The 11078-nt window shown below is 34.8% G+C and overlaps 2 long non-coding RNA genes across 2 annotated transcripts in view; both read left to right on the top strand.

Moving 5' to 3' along the window:
• Positions 1 to 1337: 1337 nt before the first annotated feature.
• Positions 1338 to 6392, top strand: LOC108950520. Its single transcript, XR_001975248.2, has 11 exons — positions 1338 to 2739; positions 2808 to 3454; positions 3517 to 3631; positions 3694 to 3972; positions 4035 to 4306; positions 4445 to 4583; positions 4638 to 4742; positions 4803 to 4914; positions 4992 to 5161; positions 5230 to 5415; positions 6317 to 6392. It is a non-coding gene; the product is annotated as an uncharacterized LOC108950520 (long non-coding RNA).
• Positions 6393 to 7839: 1447 nt separating this feature from the next.
• Positions 7840 to 11078, top strand: part of LOC113475304 — a 4602-nt gene continuing 1363 nt past the window's right edge. The window contains exon 1 of the long non-coding RNA XR_003397052.1: positions 7840 to 9139. This is a non-coding gene — a long non-coding RNA (uncharacterized LOC113475304). The remainder of the gene's footprint in view (positions 9140 to 11078) is intronic.

The following is an 11078-nucleotide window of genomic DNA, read 5'->3' as shown; positions in this document are numbered from 1 at the left end:
AAACACCTACTTAGCATACACAGATACTCCTATTTTGGATTAAGGCAAAGAATATACCTAACAGGTTCAATGAAAGTTACTAAACTAAAACGTATCGAAATCGTCTGTTGTCGCAATTCAGCACGTGGTGGAAAAAACAAGACAATGGGCCTGTTCAGTCAGGCGTGAACGTTAGAAGAAGGAGCTCAAGTTGAACAATCGAAATGACGTCATTGCCAATCTCTTGTTTATGTATCTCTGATTATATCCTCTATATATCGGTCTTGGTTTTTGGTAGCGATTTTTTCCCCAAAGGTCATGGTAGAAATTATAGATGTTTTTTCATATTGAAAAATTGTCTTCCCGGATTCTCTTCATTTTCTATGTGGTGTATTCTCGATCTAATAAGTGCACCTTGATTTATTTTATCTTCATTACGTTAATGTTATTTTCCAGTCTTTCAATTTTTTAAAATATTTCACGTCTATTTACTCGTTGTTTAAGGATTTGCAGTTCTTTGACAGATTTCTGCTGTAGCGGAGTTTTTCTTCGTGGTTAATACAGGAGGAGTATCCCTGAGTTTCGTTTGGTTTCCCAAGTTTCCACCATTTAATACTATCCCGAACATAAGTTTTGTGTTGTCTCCAATGTTCCTAGGCAATTAAAATTTTTCAATGAAATCAACCGAATCTAGAATTGAGTCGTTAATTTTATAGAAAGATTCGTCCCATTTCTTGTTTGAATTTATGTTAATTGTTATGGTTGGGCAGTTGTTGTGTTCCGAGAAATAGTTTCTAATATGTTCGCATGCCGTTATATTTTCTATTATACTTTTGTTTCCGTATATTCTATCGAGTCTGCTAAATAATTTTATTGTGATTCGAGAGTATGCCAGTTCGTTTTTTTTGTATGCGAAATATATCTTTTAATTCATGCGTTTGTTCAATGTTGAGCCATTTTTTTCTATATATATTTGCTAAATTGTACGTACCCGTTGTGTGCAGTTTGTTCATAACCATATTAAAATCCCATTACGATTATGTTGTTGTTCGTGTTGTTGCTTAGTTTGGATTCCAATGTTTTCAATTTTGTTTTCCGAATGGTTCCCTAGTTGTGTTTGGAGCCAGATTTCAAATAAAGGTTGTGTGTATCTATGTCAGTGCTATTTTTGCAAAGTTTGTTTTTTTGGATTCAATTAGTTAGTCTTATTTCGTGTGTTATTTCATATATTTGCATGAGATATGTTTTAATTAACACGAGAGTGCCACAACTAAATTTTCGGGAATCACCAATGTGGGGAGCGTTTATGAAGGCTTTACTTTGGGTACTATTTTCTAACTTCGTAATTATAGCTATTAGTAGTATATGGTGTTGTACCTATTTTAATATAAATTTTCTGTTCGCTCTTAGGCCCATGAATAGTATAGAGTATCACTTGAAAACAGCAATATTACAGAGAAGATTCATGCAAGTTATATTTATATATAATTGGAGAAAGGAAGGAGTAGAAGATTAAGGGTTAGAGTGTGGTTGTTTACTTTCCGTTTTATTTACGGTGTACTTGTCGACTGAAATAGCAGCTGCAAGCTTTCTGGTGATCTTCTGATCAATGGTGGGTCTGTATAACGTTTGTGTGCGGGTGTTGTCGTTTCCATTTCGTATATGTTTGAATAGTAGTGTCAGAGTATACTAACAAGAGTAGGCCAACTCGCATTATCCATTGTTTGCCGTAACGGTATGTGAATCTAGTCAAGTGGTTTCGTTGCCAAGTACGCTAAATTGAAAATTAGAGTAAACAGACATTTGTGCACGTTACATTTTTGTTTACATTGAAGTTTCTTCATAAATATGCCTGCGTCAAATTGTGCCGTTTCCGGTTGTACTTGGAATTACAACAAGAAAACAAATGAAGACATAATTAGTTTATTTTCTGTTTTACGACCAGAGTTCGGCAAGTCGCCAGAGGAAGTGCAACATCGGCAGAAGCTGACTAATTTATTCTATCCACGAGAGATGGGTCTTTGGACAACATCAAACATCTTTTGCATAAAGAAGCGTATGTATACTGTTTGATCTTTTTATAATATATCAATAATTGTTCTGCACATCATAATAGATTACAGCCTATAGGCTATATACCACTATTGTAATCTCTTTTTTTGAAAATGTGTGGTATGTTTAAAGTAACTTTTATGTTCTTTAACCAGTGTTGGGATATGCGCTAGACATTTTAAAGAGGATATAGAATGGAAAGAAAGTACAAATTGAAAACAGGTGCAGTTCCATGTAAAAATCTTCCAAAAGAATGTAGTTTTAGTCGGCTAGCAGTCAAGTCATCTAGAACAGATAAAGCTTTAACCAGGAAGTTCACTCCACTGATAAGGCATAAAAATCTAGATCAATTGTTAAATGCCTATAACAAGCTGACATTGGAAATGAAAGGTAAAATTAAATCAAACGTTATGTATGTGTGAGATTCTAAATAATTATACTTCCAGATAAATGGATTTTATACAGACATTCCAGTTACCTGTACATTGAATCCATGAAGGAACATAAGGTTGTTTTAAGAATAAGGTTTGTTTAAAAGTAAACAAAACATGAATGCAGAATTAGCATCTAACATCTAATTTTGTCTTTAGAATTAGGATAAATAAAGACCTTTCCTATTCTTTCATATCTGTGTTTGGGTGGCCGATTAATGTGAAACATTTACCCGATGCTCCTAGCCCAAAGGAAGACAATTATACTACTTGTTAAGTATGTTCTGTTGGAGGTGTATGTAATGTAAAGTTATGTTTTAAATTTATATAATTGTTTTACTGTAGAATATATGGAAAACATTACAGCATGTAAGAGTATAGATTCAGGCAAATCCAACAAGAAACACCATATTCTACATTGGACTGGTAATAAAATGAGCAGTGAAACAACCATACAACGTTCACCCCAATGTCAAGTATTTGGTTAGTAAACTGAGTGATAACACCTATTCTACGTTTGATTGTTTCTATGTGTGTATAATTAAAAATAGTGTAGGTTATTTTCTTTCCAAACTACTGCCAATTTTCAGTAATTAGCTCTAGTGAAGAGGATGAATCTACATATGTGTTGTAAGTGTGTATCATTCACCTAATCAATGAACAAAGATGTTTATGAAACAATTGGTGTAAACGATAAAGTTGGTAACATATTGGAGGCAAGCAGCTAATATAATAAAGTGTGAATATTAAAATCAAATGACATGTTGTTTCCCAGAAAATATATTCGAGTGAGGTGGACACTCTGCCGGAATGGAAGCGGATGTTTGTGAAATATCAATTAGCGAATGCTAAAAAACCCACATGGTCGAAGATACCACCCGGATGTTGTGCGGTGGGCTATTGAAATGTACAGCAAATCGCCTCGGCATATGAACAACTTCGTTTAAGTGGTGCATTAGGTTTACCTGGAAAGAGTACAATAAAGCAGTATGGTAATTTATTATTTTTAGGTGGATATGGTTATACACATTATAAATGTATAATTTTATTTCAGGAATTATACAGATTCGAATGCTGGAACTCATCAGGAAGCATTGAAAGAAATTGAAAGGATCACACAAAATTGTAAAAACTTTCCTGGGTATTTAACCATGGATGAAATGAAAAAAGTATGGATTTGCATTTTTTATTTTTTTACTAGCTTATATGACTAGTGTTTATTTAAATTCAGGAATTATACAGATACGAATGCTGGAACTCCTCAGGAAGCATTGAAAGGATCACACAAAATTGTAAAAACTTTCCTGGGTATTTAACCATGGATGAAATGAAAAGTATGGATTTGCATTTTTTATTTTTTTACTAGCTTATATGACTAAGGTTTATTTAAATTTAGAATGTCCCACAGTTCGTGAAAATCTGGTGCTTCGTGATGGAAAGCTGGTCGGGTTCGTTGACTTTGGTGAGAGTACAATTGATGCTTCACAAGAAATTGCGACACATATTTTAGGTAAACTCAAAATGCTGTTATCTATTTTAAAACAAACATAAAATGTTATTCACATCCTACAGTATTCTATCTTTGCACCATTTGAAGAGAGATATCACTTCCAATAGCTTGGTATCCGACAAAGACCACTTCAGCAGAAACACTCACTATAATTTTTTTGAATTTGCTTTTTGAGTGTGAAAAGAGGGTGTAAATATCCATGCCCAACAGGAAAATGTATAAAATCCTGAGTGGCATTAGAACTTTTAGTCTGAATAAATGCCTGACAGTTCCCAATCCGTGTGCACCGGGAAGGCCTGTATTTCTGCTGTCTGATCCATCACATTTGTTGAAGGTATGTTTTTTAAAATATTTACTATCTTTTCAGACTGCACGGAACCCAATCCGTGTGCACCGGGAAGGCCTGTATTTCTGCTGTCTGATCCATCACATGTTGAAGGTATGTTTTTTAAAATATTTACTATCTTTTCAGACTGCACGGAATGCTCTTTACTCTTCTAAGCCTACTGGAAGCTTGTATAGGTGCAAAGGGGAAACGATATTCTTTGGCCCCTGTTCTAAAAAGAACACCATTATCTGAAGAGCATGTTAACTTAAATGCTTTTAGCAAAGTAAATTATAAATACTAATTTATTTTATTCAAATATTACTAAACCTTATTTTAGATGAAAGTTGATTTGGCAAGAGACACACTCTGATGGAAAGTGGGGAAATGTTTCCACAATAAAAGGTGCCAAAGGAAATGCTGACTATGTTTTATTATTTTCAAAGTAAGTGCTTTATTGTTTAGAATGTTCATGGTTTGTAACATACACATTTTTATTTTGAAGATGGTTCGACATAGTGAACTGTAGATTTAATCATCCGATCAAGATCAATAAATGATGATCAAATGATTTGGCTGAAACAGCTTTTTATATTGTCTACCTACTTGAGTGGCAGGTAAGTTAGATTTTCTGCTTTATATAATATTTTGTGCCTTATTTATTCTAACTATTAATTTATTTATCCCATAAGAGAATGAAGCAACTGAGAAGAAAAAAGTTATGTCCCAACAAACTCTTGAAAGACTTATATTCACCGCACGAAACTTCATGAGCCTTTGTGAGCGTCTGTTAGTCAGTTTAGATTATGTTTGCCTTGGAAGCTTTACTCAGGATGTATTAGAGAAGTTTTTTTTGGAAACTTGGTAATCTGTTCTTCAGTTGTTGCTAAAAATACCATAACACCTCCCTTGAAACTGTATATTATTTAAAGAGACAACTTGGGAGACGATCTCAAAATCCGGATGACAGTGAAGCTGCATATGGTGTACAGCACATTTGGCAGCGGAAAATTATAAAAAAAAAGTTAAAGGGGGTAACACAACAAATGGATTTAAAAATCCCTGGCAGAACTTGTACAATGAACCTCTTCCCAAGAAAAAGAGACCATGATGTTGATGTAAGTTTTATTAAACACCTAGTTGTATAAACAGAATGCAATATACACAAAACTTAACTGCCATAAAAAAGGTATCATTTTTATTTGGGAAACACTAAACGTTTTTTTTATTTTTACCCTTGAACCTGTTGACTTCTTTTTTATGAAATAACTTTCTGAGATAGCTGTAAGCTAAAACTCTTATAAACAAAGATAATATGTATTGTAATAATTGAGTTACATTATCTTCATCACCAGGCTCACATAAACTATTCAGATTTTCTAAAAACTTAAGGTAATGACTGTTAGTGAACATGTATTGCAGTGGTTCCCAAACTTTTTTTTCACCTGGCACCACTTGAGCTATTCAAAATGTTTGCGGCGCACTTAGCCAAAGGTCTTAGAAATAAAAACGCATTTTTACAGTTTTGTCGTGTATTTTAAGATTAGGCTCGTTTAAGCATATGAAACTTAAGCATATGAAAAGTGTTGTACCACAGTCTGGACATGATTATTGCAAACCGAAAAAAATAATTGGCATTGTTACGTAATATACAAATCTACTGTACAGATAGAAATGCGAAAACAAACTTTTTAAATTTTATTATTGAACAAACACGTTGGATTTTTATATAAAACAACAATTTATATTGCAATAAAATATTAATACAAATCAATTATCTCGACCATGCTAAATTGGAAATGTTTCTGCAAATTTTCACGGCGCACTTGACGAGTTGCGTCGGCGCACTAGTGCGCCGCGGCGCCCACTTTGGGAACCGCGGATGTATTGGATAACTACATTAAAGTTTATTATTTTAGGATTCTTTTGAGTTTCTTTTGTAAAAAGAAAATATGCCGTACTCAATAGACTAACGTAATCTTCTGAAGGGTATTTTAAGTTGGCATCTTTTTTTTCTAGAATGGGAATCAGTGATCCACGAGAAACCTTACATGATATTATATGCACTAATTCCTTTCTAAATCTGCTGCCAGATAATATGTATTGTAATAATTGAGTTACATTATCTTCATCACCAGGCTCACATAAACTATTCAGATTTTCTTAAAACTTAAGGTAATGACTGTTAGTGAACATGTATTGGATAACTACATTAAAGTTTGTTATTTTAGGATTTTTTTGAGTTTCTTTTGTAAAAAGAAAATATGCTGTACTCAATAGACTAACGTAATCTTCTGAAGGGTATTTTAAGTTGGCATCTTTTTTTCTAGAATGGGAATCAGTGATCCACGAGAAACCTTACATGATATTATATGCACTAATTCCTTTCTAAATCTGCTGCCTGCTTTTTTAATCGTATATCCCCCCCCATATACTTAAAGGGGCATACCAACGAAAAATGAAAATTTGTATACGGATACATATGCTGAAATGTGATCTAAAGGTACCACCAAATTTTCAAAAAACAAAACAGCTTCTGAAAAAATCGCGTGAAAAAAACCGGCTGGAGTAAAAAAAATCAGCCGTTTGACAATGCATGGGATTTCCCATAAGAAAAAAAGTTGCTGAACTTTGACCGTTTCTAGTTTTTAAACTACTGGGAAATTTTCTAATTTTTTTTTGTATTTGTTACAAAAAATGCTTCTACTTTGTGACTATATAAACAAATTAAAGAATATGGCCTTTATTATATTTTATTTTCTCGATTAAACGTAGCTACCCAAACGTAATTTTTTATTTCTATTTTGAAGCAACATAGAAATAAAGCAAAACTTGAATTGAACGCGAAAAGCTTGAGCCGAAAAGGTTACGAAAAAGTAAACGAACAAGCGGGAAGCTGAGTTGTAGTTTTCGCGTGCTCGCTCGTTATTTTAGAAACCAAATGGGTTTAAAAGCTCGAAATAGGTCACGTAGCATCGTCTGAATACAATAGATATGTGCCCTGCTGATTTAATGGTGTACTTTGCTGCTAAACTTCACGCGTTCATAGTACAGCTATATATGGTACAGTGATAAGGCGTTATAGATATATCTTAGTAAGTTAACAGTTTATAAAATTCACCAATTTATTTAGTTCAAGTCAATATAAATCAGTTACGTGAATTGTACCCGTGTTGAGCTTTAACAAAGAAAAAAGCAGAGTTAAATTAGTTAAGATTAGTTAAATTTACATTTACTATTCACTCATTTAGGCTGAACATTGGATTTTTCCGCTATGCCTTATGGTTGCTGTGTTCCTAAATGCCATGATTACAAGTCTGCACATGAAGATGGGGTTCATTTTCACCGATTCCCTAAGGACGCCAGGTTATGTAAAAATGGCTCGTATTTGTGTAAAGCAGGATAAGGTTTTTTGGAAGCGGTTAGCCAGTCAGACATATACGTATTTGATATGAAATCAAGAAAGTTTTACGTTTAGAGAGATTAAGTTTGTAAAAAAAGTTTAATAGAACAACAATGAAGAAGCATCAGCCAACCATATCAGCATTTTTTAGTCGTAAAAGCGATCGTTGCAAAACAAGTGGCTTGAAAGATATTCGTGGATTGTGGTCAATAGTGATGGAAGTTGCCGCTGTTCAACCTGTTGCTGGGCACAAGAGAATGGCCGTAAAGCATCGGTCCATGCTAACGCGGTGAAACGGAGCCCATGGTTTTTAGAAAATAACGGATGGAAAGATTTTTTAGGAAAGGAATGAACAGCATCGAGAAGCACGCTCAAGCGAAGTATCACAACGAAGCTGAGACCGCAATGAATGTAAGTTTAACATTACTAGAAGTTGCAAAACGTATTGCTTTAGGCCCTCTTTAGTGGTTTTATACATTCTAAGTCAGTTGATAAATTGTTTATTTACAGATTGGACTAAACGAATCAGCCAACATAAGCCGAATCGATCGCAGAGTAGAACAATTCCAAAAATCAAACCGGGTTGCAATGAGCGCAATCAATCATTGATGCGCTTCGTTATTTGGGCGAATGCTGCTCTGCCATTCGCGGCCACTGCGACGAAAAGCAATCGAGTAATTTATGGAGATTAATTAGGCTTCTGTGTCGGTACAATCCAACCATTAAACAGTATTTTGATGATGGTACAGCTACTAAGTTTGACATTCAAAATGAAATTTTATCTGTAATCAGTAATAATGTAACACGTGTTCTTATTGGAAATATCAAAACACAATCCCGTGGCGAACAGCATATGTCATCTGTATTTTCAATCATCATTGATGAGACATCAGATTTGTCAAATTTGGAGCAGGTGAGTGTTTGCATTCGCTACGCCACAGACCAACTTCATAGTAACGAAAGTTTTCTCGGATTTTATGAAACGTCGGAAACTGATGCATCCAAACTGCGAAAAATTGTCGACGATGTTTTGTTAAGGTTTGGTCTTAACATACAGCAGCTACGCGGCCAAGGTTATGACGGCGGGAGTAACATGTCCGGAAAAATAAGGGGTCTTCAGAAAAGAATTTCTGATGATAACTGCAAGGCTCTTTACTTTCATTGTACAGGGCATCAGCTAAACCTCATATGCCAGGACGCATGTGCTGCAAACCCTTTAGTTGGACAAGCGATGGGCCATATTAACAAGATTATTAATTATATAAAGGAATCTCCAAAACGCTGGACTGCGTTTCAATGTGTTGTATTTGAAGGCTATCAAAAGATCCGACCTTTATGTCCGACACGTTGGGTTCAAAGTCCATAGAAATCACAAGTTAAGAAAGGAACAATTTGGACGCCATTTTTGTTCGAAGAATTTGGCGGGAAAGAGAAAGCTAGTATGTTTTTGCTGTTCATAGAACTGCGTTTTATTGATGTTTTGTAGCTTATACAACACTTTATGGTGTTTGTGTACTTTGTATTTCATCAGTCTGTGTATAGGTAACATGTTATCGACAATAGTTGTTAGCATGGTTGAATACTTTGCTCCTAACTGCACTGAAAGCAGCAGTGAAAATGTTACGCCTTTTCTTTTTCATTGAAGTCAGAAAGAAGAAAAAGTCGGTTTGTCAACGACAGAAAAGGTGACAACTGGTTTCCAATAGCAGGCAGCAGTTTACGCGAATTATACTTTTAAGAAAAAAGCTGTATAGGGATGTTATATGCCACTGTTGTGTATATATAAGCAAATATATAGCATATGAGGTCAACTTTTTTACATGGGAAAGTTTAGGAATTAAGTAATAATTTAAAAGTATTTTAGTTAGTCTTATTTATGCAAATAGCGTTTTTATTTGTGAAGCACAGCTGCTTACATTTAGACTTTTTTGGGTTACATTACCGGCGTAGTGGTTAGCGCGCCTGCCTGTAGCGCAGAGGTAATGGGTTCGAGGCTCGTCGCCACTGGCGTAGAGTGCGGGAGTGCGACGCACTCCTGCCAATTTAGGAATTCACTATTCTTGTTTAATGCACGACTACTGCACGCGTGTATAATGTTTCGAAGATAACATTAATTCGTAAAGAAATGTGTTAAAATTTGACTTATATTTGCGCAAACACGATTATTACAACATATGAACATAACATCGTATTGTTTGTAAATATGCCGCAAATCACGCCCATTTTACACCTCCCTGATTGACCAATCAGAAACAAAGGAATCGTGGATTAACTAGCATTATTACGTGTGTTAGACCAGACAATGGCGTAATACGTATGGGATATGGGAGTATTTAGAATAGCAATGTTTAATTTACTTGATTGAGAGGTGCGAATGTGCGTCAGGCATGTAAAAAAATCAAAAGTACGACCGATACTGATTCGTATTTAAATTTATGTGGCAGTTTCCTAAATCGTAAACGCATGCGTTCTGCTTACACCAATGTTTTTTACGAATGCTAAAATCGTGTTAAAAATACTAAATTCGCACAGTGGTGTTTTTGTTTTTTACTTATATTTTAACGAATTTTCTCCTGCTGCCCACTGACGGTGTTTTTTGGCTATAAGCCAACGATTCCTCGTGCGGTCTTGATAATTAAAAAAGTTAGTTTCGTTTTTTTTTAGTTTCGTAAAAAACTAGTTTCGTTTTTTTTTTCTGATTAAAGCCAGATGACCGCGACGATTTCAACTTCCAACACACACAAACTGTCAGATAAACATTTGCGGGTAAAACGTTTTTTTGCTCATAAAAAAAAACAGCTTTCCTGATACAAATACGGCGCAGTTTCATGTACCACACTTCTCAAACTGTATTCGGTCAGCATACAAATTTTTAACGAAAGCTAGTTTAAAAAACTATAAAACTTATCGGCGATGACCGAGACACCGATCGCAGTTTATGGCAACCGAGGCAACCAACTTCCTCTTTTGAAATTACCGGGAATTTAGTGGCGGTTTAAGAATGCCTGGTTTGCAAGTAATTCCCGAACATACATGTGTCGAAATACTGGTTTACATTGCTCACGTAATACGCATTCGTCACAATTCTTATTATTGCGAAATAGCTAGTTATGTTACGTCACAATTGCAAATGTCTCTTGGCTGTATAAATGCGGGATTTATGATAAAATAAACTGTTTGTTACGTCAGAACTGCACGAATAGGTAACTTACGTTAACATTATATGATTTGTTACGCAGCCGACCAAGTAATTAAAGTCCAGGCTACTAAAATATCGAGCGGTATTACACTTGCAAATTAAACCACGTTACATTGCGATAAGTGTTCCTGTCGCGTAGATGGTCTAACTATTGCGTTAAGATACATCCGAATTAAATT

This window comes from Ciona intestinalis, unplaced genomic scaffold (genome assembly GCF_000224145.3).
Source record: "Ciona intestinalis unplaced genomic scaffold, KH HT000196.1, whole genome shotgun sequence".
Taxonomy (NCBI): domain Eukaryota; kingdom Metazoa; phylum Chordata; class Ascidiacea; order Phlebobranchia; family Cionidae; genus Ciona; species Ciona intestinalis.
This window is presented reverse-complemented; position numbering and strand designations above follow the sequence as displayed.